This window comes from Cupressus sempervirens, chromosome 7, assembly GCF_028749045.1.
Source record: "Cupressus sempervirens isolate cs-2001-9-10 chromosome 7, ASM2874904v1, whole genome shotgun sequence".
In the NCBI taxonomy this organism is placed as follows: domain Eukaryota; kingdom Viridiplantae; phylum Streptophyta; class Pinopsida; order Cupressales; family Cupressaceae; genus Cupressus; species Cupressus sempervirens.
Genome location: NC_143124.1, coordinates 761,895,700 through 761,911,393, shown reverse-complemented (window position 1 = coordinate 761,911,393; position 15,694 = coordinate 761,895,700).

The following is a 15,694-nucleotide window of genomic DNA, read 5'->3' as shown; positions in this document are numbered from 1 at the left end:
TGGAACAATGACAAAAAGTAAATTAAAAGGTACATGTTTATTTGTTGAATTTGAATCTAGAAATGTTAGAGATGCTCTAGAAAATGAATATTGTATTGAAGTAATGAATGAAGATATATAACAGATAGAAAAGAAAAAATCTTGGACTCTTGTTCCTAAACCCAAAGATAAAAATGTAATTGGCACAAAGTGGGTATTCAAAAATAAACTAAATGAAGATGGAAACATTTCAAGAAGCAAGGAAAGACTAGTATGTAAAGGTTATTCTCAAGAAGAAGATATTGATTATGGTGAGACTTTTGCTCTTGTGGCAAGACTAGAAGGTGTTAGAACTTTACTAGCATATCCAACACATAGAGGATTTAAAGTATACCAAATGGATGTTAAATCTACATTCCTAAATGGAATTCTTGATGAGGAAGTCTACATTGACAAACCATAAGGTTTTGTAGATCCAAGCAAAAGAGACATGGTTTTCAAGTTACACAAAACATTATATGGTCTCAAGCAAGCTCCTAGAGCTTGGTATGAAAGACTTCATAAATAATTAGTACAGATTGGCTTTCAAAGAACAAATGATAATAGTAGTCTATATATCAAGGAAGAACTAGACAAGAAGTTTGTGTTGGTAGAGATATTTTTTAATGATACTATATTTACATGAAATGATGACTTGTGCAAAGTATTTTGAAAAGAAATGATTAAAGAATTTGAGATGTCCATGTTTGGTGAGATAAAATTCTTTGTTGAATTATAAATACAATAGAACAACAATGGTATCTACATCACTTAATGTAACTATATCAAGGAAATACTAAACAAGTTTGGAATGGAAGATTCAAGACTAGTTGAAACCCCTATGTCTACTAGACATAAGCTTTCCAAGAATGATGATTCCAAAGAAGTAGATGAAACCAAATATAGGTCAATGATTGGAAAATTGTAGTATGTAGTACATACAAGGCCTGATATTGCTCTAACAGTTGGTATAGTGGCAAGATTCTCAACAAATCATAATGAAAATCACATGATGACAATCAAGAGAATCATGAAATATCTAAAAGGTACTGAAGACTATGGCTTATAGTATAAATTTGGAGGCAATTTGAACTTGAAGGTATTTATTGATACTGATTGGGTAGGAAGTATTAATAATAGAAAAAACACTAGTGGTGGAGCATTCTTTATTGGTAAAAGACTAGTATCTTGGACAAGCAAGAAGCAAAATTGTATATCTCAATCCATAGCAGAGGAAAAATATGTGGTAGCAATAGTTAATTGTTCTAACATTGTTTGGTTCAAACAACTATTGAAAGGAATGAAGATAGAGATCAAGGATCCAATAATCATATATTCTAATAACACCAGTGCAATCAATATATCAAAGAATCTAGTGATGCATACCAAAACAAAGCACATTGCAATAAAATATCACTTCTTAAGAGAGTTGGTGCAAAATAAAGAATTTAGATTGGAATATTTTAATACAAAAGAACAAATTACAGACATATTCAACAAGTCATTACCTAAGGATGCATTTCTGTATCTAAGAGGTAAGCTAGGGGTCATTCCCCTAGCTGAAGTGCACTAAATAAAGCTTAGCAATGCATCAACAAGAGTTAAGTTGAAGATCAATCAGTTGGTGTATAATTGATAAGGGCATATTGCAAATGAATCAATACTTAAGGTACATTGATATTAACAAAGTTGTTGTCTTTGGCATATGTTGTCAAAGAGGGATAAGTTTACTGTCATATCTCTGAGAAATTCTTGACATTCAAGAAGGAGAAGTTTGTTGTAAGAGGTAGGAAGTTTTGTGAATGAACTTGGCAAAAGTTGCTACAGATAAAGGAAGAATCCAATAAAAGAAAGAGCTCATATTGGAAGAGGGAGTTCTCAAGAATAAATCCAAAATTTCATTGTATTATGACATGTTGTGTTGCCATCAATGCCAAAGAGGGAGATTGTTGGATACAATTGATTAATTGTGTATTGTCTTTGATGTTACACAAATGTCATATCATTATCAGTCAGTATATGCCAAGCTCACTCAGGTAGTGAAGATGGTTCTCTGTGTCTACTAAGTGTTTCTATGGTTTCCCAGTTCAAAAGGTAGTGTTTACCAAGTTCACTCAAGCATCAAAGGAAAGCATGCAGAAGAAGAGTGTTAATCGAGCTCACTCAGTTAATGAAGGAAAGTTGGATGGAACCAGTGCTAACTAAGCTAACTTGTTTTCCAAAAGATTTTTATGAGTTTTTAGTGTTAACCAAGCTTCTATTGGTTAACATAGGAAATCATTTTTGAGTTAGTTTCTACCAAGCTAGGTCAGCTAATGAAGGATTTCCTTATTTTGGCATATTAAGCTTAATTGATTTATCTATTGATTCTAGCCAATTAAGGTGATGAATATTAACTATTCTAAGTTATATTTGAGCTAATTTGATAATATGAAAGATATATGTATAAGATCAAGTTGAAAATTTAAAAAAAAGTGCAAAAAATGAAGATGTTATGAATGAATTGAAGATGAAGAGAGGAGGTGAATTTGAAGGATAAGAAGAATATCCTTGTGGAGCAAAAGGGCTATATCCAATTAAGAAGGATCAAGTACAAGCCAGAATAAAGATTTGTAATCAATAATTCAGTTGCATTCAAATCAAGTCATCTCATTGTTACTTTCTAACCATTGTAGCAATGATCTAAATCTCCTAATAGAGTTGGCTTAACAACTATTTGCAAATCCTCTAACAAAGTGGCAGTTCCATTGAATTGTCTCAAGACCTCTAACAAGGTCACTCCTAACAAGGTTATTAAATCCTTTAACAGGGTCACACCTAATAGTGTGTTTTTTAAACTTTAACAAGGTTGGCTCCTAACATGGCTCACTTTAGAAGAGTGAAAACAGGAACTAGTTGCAATTGGTGTTTTCCCAAATTGGGTTTTCGCATTAAATCTTGGTGTCAAATATGTTCATGCTATTTTATTTTATGTGTTTTCAACTAAGTGAAAGTAATGGTAATCACGAATAACATCTAAAGTTTGCATGTTAAGCATTTATCGAGCACTTTTAGTAATTATCAAGTTACAACATTTTATGTTTACTAAGCATCATCAATATTTAGTTTTCAATTTTTATTTTGTACTGACATCTAAGGGATCTGGGATTTATTTTAGTTACTTCCCTCTCAGTTAATCCTATTATATTTCCAACATAAATCATTAAAAATGGAAAAATAAGTACATAAGAGTGCTCCCAGGCTTCATCTGAGAAAAATCCACAAACCATTTTCAAAATGGGAACTTTGATTTTTTGGTGAATTTAGCACCTTCCACAAATTCCATGAAAGTGTGCAAGTGCATAGGTGTTCAACATGCACAGGTGCGCTATTCATAGAGGTGCATTCAAAATTTTGAAGAAGTAATAGTGCACCAACATTTAACTTCTAGTTCTTAATTTAAAGATTTCCATGCACTAAAAATGCATTCTGACAGTAGGTCAAATTCTATAAACACCTAGAGAAGGTTAAGCTACCATTTTTAGAGCTTCCGGTGACTCTTAGATCCTCTTACAACTTTATTCTTCCTATCTACGTCTTCTTTCATTTTTTTAAGTCATGTAAAGGCTCATGCACCCATTAATTGATATAAACAAGGGTGGAGACCTACTTACCACCATTTAGAGATTTAATTTGTATATAATTAGATTTTTTTTATTAGTTTTAGCCATGGTTTTGCATTTTAACCGCTCTCACTCTCAACACAAAAGGAGGAGATGTTTTCTAATAAATACATGGATGTAATATGTACTCCAATCCATTATTTTAATAAAATAATATATGTTATTGGTGCTCTGATTCTAATTGTAGTTATTCTTTCTGGAGTGTTATTTTATTGAATGCATATTCATGAATTATAATGGAGCTAGTGGTTTTGTTTTGTTGATTTGATTGTGTGATATTTCAAGTTATTTTCTTTAATCTCTTGTTACCTTATCTTTAGTATTTTGGTGAAGGAACACCACCTCCACCTTCAAATTTAATATTTCTAAATCATTTTAGAATCTCATTTAAAACCATTTTTTAGTAAAATTATAATGGTTTATTATTCATCTATTCTTGAGAATACCTTAAATATTGAATTATATGTAATAGGGTAGATGTCAAAATCATTTGTATTACATATCAAGTGTAATCGGGTAGGTAGGCGGTTTAATAACTAGCCCAAACAAGTAACCCCAAGAAATTCCTCTCTTTAAAAGAGACACCATTGTAATTGATGCATAGTGGGAAGGAGTCGATAGGAAGTTAGAAAAATAGTTATCTTTCTTGGTGTACAAGAAAGTGGAGAAGATTTGGCTCTCTAGCCTTTAACCAAAGAGCCATGCATATGTAAATATACAAATGAGTAAAACTAATAGATGTTTATATCCTATCTTCTTTGATCTACGTTATTGTATTTTTTCTATGAATACATTTTTATATCTAAACTATTATAGAACCCAAATTAAAAATGCGTCCTCAACCATTGTTTCTTGATAATAACTGAAAGATGGTGACTTGTTAACAATCCAAAATTGGTATGAGGAGAATTAGTTTGTGAAACTGACATGCCCTTCCTTGTTTGAGACCAATATAGCAACATGGTAAAAGAGATGTAGTGCTTGACTTCTTGGTGAAGGCTAGGGTTTTTTTGTGGAACCCAATCACAATGTAAGCAATTAGGTGTACAACATGATGAACCTATGAAGTGCATCAAGCGGATAAGGCTTAGTCCTACAATCACAATGAGCCATGGTGATAAAAAAAGATGGTGGTATTCTTGTCAGAGTGTGAGTATTTATTGGCCTTTACAGAATGGGGTGTGTCGTATCAACCACATATCATGAAAGTTGATAGCATTGAGGGAAGAAACATAATGTTTCTTTTTTGTTTTAAGAATACATCTAATTGTGAAGAAGGTGGTGACATGGTTTGGCTTGCAAATGAGAGATCCCATAATCAATATTTGATAATAAAAAGTGGAAAAATGTGGTGGCTACCTTTTAGTAAGAGATTAATAGAAGAGCTCAATAATGGGAGAAGCACAACTTTCATTAGAAGCTTTTTTTAATATGCCTACATGATTCAGTCTGATGGTCTTGGTTGTACACTTCTTTTGTGTGTGATAAGCATGATGGTACTTGATAAGAGATGGATCTTGACCCATGATGGTTTATGGTTTGCAATGAAGAAGATTAATAATGAAATATATATTTTTGTGTAAGATGATGACTGTAAGGTGGAAGTTGGTGATTTTTGTGTCAAATTTGATATTTTCATATCAAACATTAATATTTTTGTTATTAAAACATTAAAAGTTGGTGAGCCTCTTAATTCAATGTTTTTCTAGACAATATCAAGCTAATATGTAGAATTTGATGGATCAATCTCTCCTTTATGCATGTTCATGAATTATAATGGAGAAAATGGTTTTATTGTGTTGATTTGATTGTGAGATTTTTTAGTTCTAGTGTTTTCCACATGTTAATGAATTCTACTAATGTATCAAGTTGGAGAAGGGATCACTTTATTATTCTTGCATGGCTTCTTGTCTCTCATGACTGCACTTTCCATGGCCTTGCAATTCAATGAAAAGTGAAACATCTTTTAGTTATTACTATGTTCCCATCAATGATTGCATCATCGGATTTGAGGAAGTTGTTAGAAAAAATAGTCCACCAAGATATCTACGGGGGGAGGTGAATTAGTTATCCAAAAATTAAAATAGTTATCTTCTTTAAACAAACTTAACCATTCAATCAAAGGAAATAGAAACCACACAAAGATTAACATAAAAACATACACTAGATATGTTGACTAGGGAAAACCCCAATGGGAATGATGCCCACAAGATGATGTATGAATATAAATATTCCTTGTTAGAGGATGAACCCTGTTAGGAGTCTATTACAAAATTTAGTACAATGATTCCCTATTAGGAGACTTTGAATCCCTATTAGGAGATTCTAACCCTATTACGAGTTGTAGTGTAATGTATGCAAGAAGAGCCCACTGCCCAAACATGCAATTTCAACTACAAGAAGAGCTCACTACTCAAACAAATAGTTTACTATTATTTTCTATCCTATCAACTAGACCAATCATTGTTAGACCTTGTAGATTAGTTCAAAAATTTTAGATCCAAATACTAAACCTCAAATCACTCATCAAAACCTTGGTAATGAAGTTTCCTTCACTTCCACATTGCTAAACTGAACTTCGCATTTTGCACTCTTTGCTACATTCTGAATATTCATACTTGTCATATATCCATGCAATGATAAATGAAAATATCCTTCCTTTATACCGAGTCCATTAAATAATGCCTTGAGTTGGTTGTTAGTCCTTCTCAATTAATTATTATAGGACTACATTAAGAACATGTTACAATTAGCAATAACACAAATCTTTCACCTTGCAACTTGAAGAAATTTATGTACATGTAATATTATGATGAGTGATCTTAGCTACATCATCCTCAATATGTATTCTCCATGTCTTCAACCTCAACCCTTAATATATCAACTCTATTAAGACACATAAAAAGGTTAACAAAACATGCCTCTATAAACTCTATCTTAGAACAAATATTACCAAAGCTTACATAACTTCTTTTAGACTTATCCTTTTGACTTTTGATGTTAACTACATATGCCAAATACTATATCTCCCATAACCTCAAGTGGTGATCATACTCAACTAGTTTTTTGTATCAACTTGATATATCCGCTATTCTTCTATCAAATACCATAGAAGACATCAAACATGCTATGTTAACATCAATGACAAACTCAGTCATGAATGTAACATATCATCATCAAACCAATCTTCTAACAATCTCTCCAATCTTCCATAAATCTTCCCCTTTGTCATTGATGGAAACATAGATGAAAAACATCTAGTTCCAAGAATACCAACAAAAGACTATCCATCTTCAAATCCTTTTCATTAATTATACTCCCCCATTGATATGCATCAATGTGCTCTATACCAAACTATTATTCTGCACATTGTGCTTATGCCGAGTATCTTCCTCATCATATTGCCAAACATTTCTTCTTAGCATAATACTTCTCCCAATTTAGCATAATATTTTTCATGCCAAACTTCTCCCCTATTGACATCAATGTCAAAGGTCTTTGCAACCAATATCTCTACATCAAACTCTGCAATCAACTAATACTTATTAAGCTTGAGTTGCAAAAGACATAGTTTACAACAATATCAATCAAGATTCCTATATGACTTTGTCCATCACAAATACTCCCCCATATAGGAAACATCAACATCTAGTCCAAACAAATAACGGTGCTCTATTACCCTAGATTGATGCATTCTTGCATCTTCTACTCTAATGTAGGAAGGGACATAACCCCAAGAATACCTTACAAATATTCAAAAGTCTCTTTGGAAAGAGGCTTAGTGAATATATCTATAATCTTCTCTTTTTTGCTTACATACTCCAATTTGATTTCTTTTTCTGCAACTTTTTCTCTCAACATGTGATACTTAATAGAGATGTGCTTAGTCTTCAAATACAAAACTGGATTCTTAGACATATTTATCGTCCCATTGTTGTCACACTGTATAACAATAGGTTCACTAATTTCTATCCTCATATCCTTCAACATTTGTTTCATCCAAATCACCTGATTGCAACTATATATTGTTGCAACATACTCTACTTCTAGTATACTTTGAGATGTATAATCTTGCTTCTTGGTTAACCAAGAAACTAATCATCCTCCAAGAAAGAAGGCTCCTCCACTGGTGCTTTTTTGTTATCCATACTTCTTGCCTAATTTTCATTAGTATAAGAACTTAGAGTAAAGTCATTAGCTATATCATACCATAATCCAAATTCTAAATTTCCTTTCAGATATCTAAATATCCTTTTTACTACTGCATAATATGCTTCTCTAGGATTGGCTTGAAATCTTGCAACAATTCCAACTATATTTGCTATATCTAGCCTTGTGTGAGTCAGATATTGCAAACCTTTGATCATAGATCTATACTTCTTCTGCTCAACAATAGTTGTCTCATCCTTTATAGATAACTTGTGTCCAATTACCATAGGTGTTCCAAAAGGTTCACATGTTTCCAACCCAAACCTATTTAGTAAATCCTTTAAGTACTTAGTCTAAGAAATAAAGATTCCTTCTTTATTATATACTATCTGTAGTTCTAGGAAATATTTCATTTCTCCTATCATACTCATTTCAAATTCTTTCTTCATTTCTTCTACAAACTTTTTGTTTTCTTCATCATTACTTCCAAATATAATGTCATCAACAAATATTACCAAAATCATCAAACCATCATTAGTTTCTTTCCAATACAAATTGTTATCTACCATACCTTTGCTATATCTGAGCTTTGTCAAATGCTTGTCTAACCTTGCATACCAGGTTCTAGGTGCTTGCTTCAATCCATACAATGCTATCCTTAGTTTTCATACAATATCCTTGTCATCTATCAAAGGATATCCTTTAGGTTGCTCAATGTATACCTCTTCTTCAAGTTCTCCATTCAAAAATGCTAACTTTACATCCATCTAATATAGTTTGAATTTATTTTATGTTGTATAGGCTAAAAATAGTCTTACTACTTCTATTCTGGCCACTAAAGCATAAATTTCCTCATTGTCTACTCCTTCTTGCTATGAGTAACCTTTACATACCAATCATGCTTTATTTCTTACAACTTCTCCTTTTCCATTCATCTTCTTCCTGAATACCCATTTGGTTTCTATCACATTCTTGCCTACTAGTCTAGGGATTGATTTTCCATGTTTCATTCTTTTCTATTTGATCCAATTCCTCTTTCATGACCTCTTTCTAGTAATCATCTTTGCATGCTTCATTTGCATTTTTTGGTTCAACTTGAGATATCAAGCATAGTTCTTCATTTAATCTGCTTCTTGTCATCACACTTTTGTCCTTGCTTTTGATGATCTATTTGGATGGGTGATTCTTTATCATGTTCTTTCCTGAAATAGGAGTTGCTATCTCAATTCTTGGTTCTACTAAAGGTTCTAAGCATTTTTCTTGCCTTGGTTCTCCTTCATTTTGCAAATCATTGTTAGTCTCAAGAAATACCTCATCATTTCTAGGCTTAGTAACAACATTATCATCTAAATTGTAATAAACTATTCTCTCTTGTATTCTAAACTTCTCATTGATTCTCACATTTGCACTTTCCATAATAGTCTTAGTTCTCTAATTATAACATATGTAAGCCTTTCTTTTTAATGAATAATGAAGAAACATACCTTCATAACTTCTAGCATCAAACTTATAAATATCATCATCTCTCTTTATGTAACACTTACTTCCAAATATTCTAAAATACTTAACTATAGGTGAGTGACCAAACCACAGTTCATAAGGCGTCTTGTTTGTGTCCTTCCTAACTTGTACTCTATTCATAGTGTAGACTGTTGTATTCATAACTTCTCTCCAAAATATCTTGGATATATCATTCTCTGCTAACATAGCTCTTGTAGCTTCTATAATAGACTTGTTCCTTCTCTCTGCAATGCCATTTGATTCAGGGGTTCTCAAAGCTGATAGATGTCTTCTAATTCAATTTTCCTTAAAAAATATGTTAAACTCATTCGAAGTAAATTCTCCTCCTCTATATAACCTTAAATATTTAATCTCATACAAGATTCATTCTCAACTCTATTCCTGAATATCTTGAACTTGTCAAATGCCTCAGATTTCTCTTTAAGAAATTCAACCTATATCATTCTATACAAATCATGAACTAGAATCATAAAACACCTTTCACCATAAAATCCTCTAGTCTTTGTATGACTACTGAGATCTATGTATGCAATCTCCAACCTTTTTGTAGTGGTAAACTTCCTACTAGGAAAATAATTTCTGTTATGTTTTACCAAAACACACTCCATACAAATTGTGTTAGTAGACTTTACAATCTTTGGAAAATCTCTAATAGAAAAAATTCTACTTGTCCTCACCATACTATCAAAGTTCATATGATAGAATCTCTTATGCCATAACCAACTATCATCTACCTTTGCAAACAAACATGTCATTTCAGTAGGATTCAACTAAAATACATTACCTTTAGATCCTATTCCTATTCCAATTACCTTTCCATCTTTATCTCTGATCATGCATGTCTTTTTTGAGAATTAAAACTGATAATATTTGTCTACTAGTTGTCCAACACTCAAATAATGTACTTTAAACCATCAACAAAGTATACATCCTCAATATTAGTTTTACCATCAAGAGTTATAGATCCAATGCCTTTTATTTGGCATGTTGTATCATTTCCAACTCTGACAATTCCTCCATTGTGACTTTTGAAGTCAACCAACTTTTTCATGTCACCAGTCATATGATGTGAATAACCACTATCAATTATCCAATTAGATTTCTTCTCAACCTATGATACAAAAGTTACCTTTTGTGTAATTTCTTCTTTAATTGCCACAAAACTAATTTCATCATAACTAGCACTCAATGCTTGTTCATCAGAATCATAATCTTCATTTGCATACAAACAATATCTATCTTTTCTAGGCTTATGATTTCCCTTATAATTTTTTTCCCTTTTAGGAAACCTAGATGGATAATGACCATATTCATTGCAAGTCTAACATCTAGATATTTTCTTACCTCCTTTTACTCTTCTTACTAGAAGGGCCACTACTTCATCAATCTATTTGTCTTCTTTGGATATGCTACTGCTAGTAAAATCTCCTCTAGCACTTGTGCTCCTTGATAAGTTAGGTCAAATACTTAAGGCACTTAAAGTTGTCTCTATTTAGGTCAATTCTTCAGATTGTCTAAGTTCATTCTCAACTACTTCAAGTCTTCCAAGCAATGTCTCCTTTGTGAAATCTTTGGTGCATGATATCAATAACTATATCATCTGAACTATTAACTTGAATGGTGTTGTTAGAGTCTTCAATATCTTCCATATTTAACTTCATCATCATCCTTGGTTACTCCTTAAGCTTTAATACCTATAGTTATTTATGATATCCTACCTATATATGTTCTTACAAATTCATCTTCCATCATCTTGGCATATTGAAACACACAAATCTAATTTTGTAGGCTCAACTTCTTAGAGTTTTCATCACCTTTAAAACTAATTTCCAAAGCTTTCCAAATCAAATGTGAAGTAGTAAGTGATTTTACTTGATTGTACTCAATTTTAGGAAGTGTAGTCATTAGTGCTTCTTTGGGTCTCATGTCACACATGAAAAGATCCCTTTCTGCATTAGTGCAAGTTTCTAAGTCCTTTTCTTTGATGATTGTCTTTGCTATTTTTGTCAAGATCCAATATCTTGGAACCATACACAACAAATATATCTTCATCTTTTCTTTCCATCTATCATAATTTGTTCGATCAAATATCAGACTATCTTGCCTGAATATGTTCTCCATTTATGTCCCAAAGTTGTTAAACCTTTTCTTCAAGGACTTGAAGCTCTAATACTAATTGTTAGAAACAATAGTCCACCAAGATAACTGAGATGGGTGGGGGGTGGTGAATCAATTATCTAACAGTTAAAATACTTATTTTCTTTAAAAAAACTTAACCATTCAACCAAACTAAATAGCAACCATACAAAGATGCACATAAACAATTACACCAGATATGTTGACTAGGGAAACCCTTGATTAGAGGGAAAACCCTAGTGGGAATGATGCCCACAAGATGATGTACTAATATAAATATTCATTGTTAGATGATGGACCCTGTTAGGAGTCCATTACAACATTTAGTACAATGAGTCCCTATTAGGAGACTTTGAATCCCTATTAGGAGATTCCAACCATGTTAGGAGTTGTAGTACAATATATACATGAAGATCCCACTGCCCAAATATGTAATTTCAACTACAAGAAGAGCTCACTGCTCAAACAAATAGTTTACTATTATTTTCTTCTTTACTTGTTCTTTCATTTATCTCGTCAATTGGAAAAATCATTGTTAGACCTTGTAGACTAGATCATGAACCTCGGATCCAAATATCAAACCTTGGATCACTCATCAAAACCTCAATAATGAAGTTTCCTTCACTTTTGTGCTACTCTACTCAACTTCTCATTTTTCATTCTTTGCTACTTTTTGAATATTCACACTTCATATATATCCATGCCATGATAAAGGAAAATATCCTTCCTTTATACCAAGTCCATTAAACAATTCCTTGACTCGACTATTAGTCCTTATCAATTAACTATTATAGGACCACATTAAGAACACGTTACACTTAGTGATCATAACCCAAATTTTCAGCCTTGCAACTTGAATAATTTTCTATACATGCAATATTATGATGAACAAGCTTAGCCACGTCATCCTCAAATGTCTTCTCCATATCCTCAACCTCAATCCTCAAGATACCAACTTGGCTAAGAGATATAACAAGTTTACTAAAAGATGCCTTTGTAAAATCTATGTTAGAATAGATATGAAAAAAACTTACATAAATTCTTCTACACTTATCCTTTTTGCTTCCAACATATCTCCCATAACCTTGGGTGGTTATCATACTCAACTAGTTGTCCGTATCAACTTGATCTATCCACTATTCTTTTGTTAGATACCATAGAAGACATCAAACATGCTATGTCGATATCAATGAAAAACTCAGTTATGAATATAGCACATCATCATCAAACCAATCTTCAAATAGAAGCACTGCTACTATTTTCATTGGTTTCCTACACAATCTTTTCGACAATTTAAGTTGCACACATGTTATTACCATGGTTTATGCCTATTAGGAATTTCACTTCAAGTTATTTTCTTTAATCTCTTTTTACCTTATCTTTATTATTTTCCTTTCTAACACTTGGTTCAATTAGGAATTCATATAGTTGCATTGACAAATTGAATTCATTATAAAATAGAAAATACCTAAAATATATCTTCTTCTTTTTTGTTACTTTCAAAATAGTGGGTTATATATCTTTTCCAAATTGGTTGGACTAGTAAAGGCTCCCTATGAAAAAATACATTTATCTTCAGTTAAGAAGATTCTAGTAGGTCGCAAGATCACTCAAACCCTTGGAGTTGATCCCATCTTAGGTTTTAAAGAGAGGAGTTTGAAACGATTCCTATAGTTCAACATCGTGCAAAATGATATGTGAATAGAAGTGGTGCTAGAAGGAGGGCCTCATACCATTTGGAAGAGAAAAATAACTCACTATTTTGAAACTTTGAAGTTTTTAGAAGTTCAAAAAGTATTTTGTCTGAAACTATTAGGTGTGTAGGTGTGCAAGGTGCACAAGTGTGTTATTTTGAAAAAGTTTAATTCTTTAGAGGTGCACTTTTCCTATATAAAAACAAGATCCTACAACTCAGTCACTTTAAAAATCATCACAGTAATAGAGGCATACCAAGAACTCCACTCATTTACATTATAAATTCAATCATCATCATCCACTCTACATTGCACTTCACACATTCCCATCAATATGCACCATGTCTTTCTTCAATTTCCAAAGTTCACCTTTGAGCCTAACTAGACCATTACAGAATTGCCCAAAAATCCTGAAATTTTTTTCCCATGGTTTATCTATGGAGAATCATGAATAATAGAATTTCATACTAAAATTTTCAAATAAATCTATAATCAAAACCAAATCCAACATATGGACATGGTATGTCACATTTCCCTTACACTTTAAGGGAAACAACATTCAATTTTTACCTCGATTTGCCACCAACATCAATAAGGGTTGGAACTTATTTGAGAGAAAGTTCATAGATCAATTTAAGATCTATATTGATCCAGCTATCCTACATCATTAATTCATCTCAATTAAGAGGGATCCCCATGAGACTTCTTCACAATTTAATCATTACTTCTATAGGATGTAGATTAAAGAATGGATTTTCTTTACACTGTACCACAAGAGGCTACCATCTAGATCTATTTTGGAACAATAGATTTATTAACATCTATTTTACTAAGAAGACTCCCACCTAGAGACATTGATACCATTGAAAAGGTCTTGAAGGAGGCTGTTACATTGACGAAGTAGGTTACTACTAATCCAATGCCAACAATTACATATTAAAGGTATGAGCCCCAGAAGACTATATTCTTTGAGCAAAAGACTTCTCCACCTAGTAAAACACGAGAATAATATGGTTAGTGAGGTTAAGGACATGAAGAAGACGATGTATCTTTTATCTAGTGAACTTATGAGAATAAAGTTGAGTTCCTCAAGAAACCAAAAAAATTATCCAAGACAACTTCATGCCTAGAACAATTATTCTCAAATTTAGAGCAAAAATTTTGGCCTCTGTAGTAACATCAATGACCAGAATAGTGGTATTACATGTATTAGTCCAAGTGAAAATGGATATAGGTATAATTATGTTTTGGATTAGCCTTCCCAAATCATGGAGGAACAAGCTTTATAGTTTAGTGTAATGGTGTTTGAGTCATATAATAAATATGTAGGAGGAAAAAATGATGAAAATGATCAAGAGGAGTTTGTGTTCCCATTCAATGAAGAAAAAGAGCGTGCACCCTTAGGATGCATGTTTATTGCAGCAACAATATGAACAAAGAAAGTTTGAAAAGTAGAGAGGAAACTCTAATGGATGATGTCTCTCTATGTTTACATCCTACTCCTCTAGATATGTAGGTCTATAATACTCCAATTCATTATGAGTCTCCAACCAACATTACCTTGATAGTTCACTAGGAATTATGTGTAAAATATGAGGTTTTGAAATTTTTATGGATAACATAACAAGAAATTTGAAGTATCTTGGAGAAGGTTAGAATTCAAACATCCTTTTTCTTACTAACTATTGTTTGCTCCATCAAAGGGTTCATTTAGAGTTGGAATGTGCTAGTTACCAAGAGAAGGTATCTAATGTGTTAGCATAGCTAGATCAGCGTGTCAAAATTGTTGGAAGATATGAAATTGTTTCAAGTTTAGGTGTTACAATAAGCATAGATATCCCAAGAAATTTGGAGGATGCAAAAAAATTTGAAGATCCAAAACTCAATGGAGTTGCAAAAATTCTCAAAGTTGCAAAAAATGATGGAAATTTAGAAGATCTAGGTTGGTGAGATTTTTAAATTAGGAGGTTATCAAGAAGAAGATACCAATGGTTCCTATTTTGATATTTTTTCCTAATTGAATAATTATAAAATACCTCCTTCAAAATAAGATATGTCATTAGAAGAGATGGATTGAGTGCTTAAATTGGTCTTGAGTTTGAGTGAGGAAATGTCTATTTGTGGATATTTTGCACATATATTAGACCATGCAATAACTGAGTCATGTAGAATCCATCTATTTGGGTTCCATTTAGAAGTAAGTTGTCTTGATTTTTGTTAGCTTGTGAGATCACAATGGAGGGAAAGTATGCTTTTAAACATGCTTCTTTAGGACATGAAGGAGGAAACGACTTGATTAATGACACTAATTAATACCATAATTCGAAAGGGAGACTTATGATTGGTTTTTATTGTTCAAAGGAGCCTAAAGGTGAAAATTCATGGTTTAAAGCTAATGATGGTGGTAATAATGACCATAAAAACAATGTTCTATCTTTTGGGTATTGTTCTGATAGCTATATTACATCATCGATGCTAATGTTTCCATGTGCACCTAGAGTTCTATGCCATGAG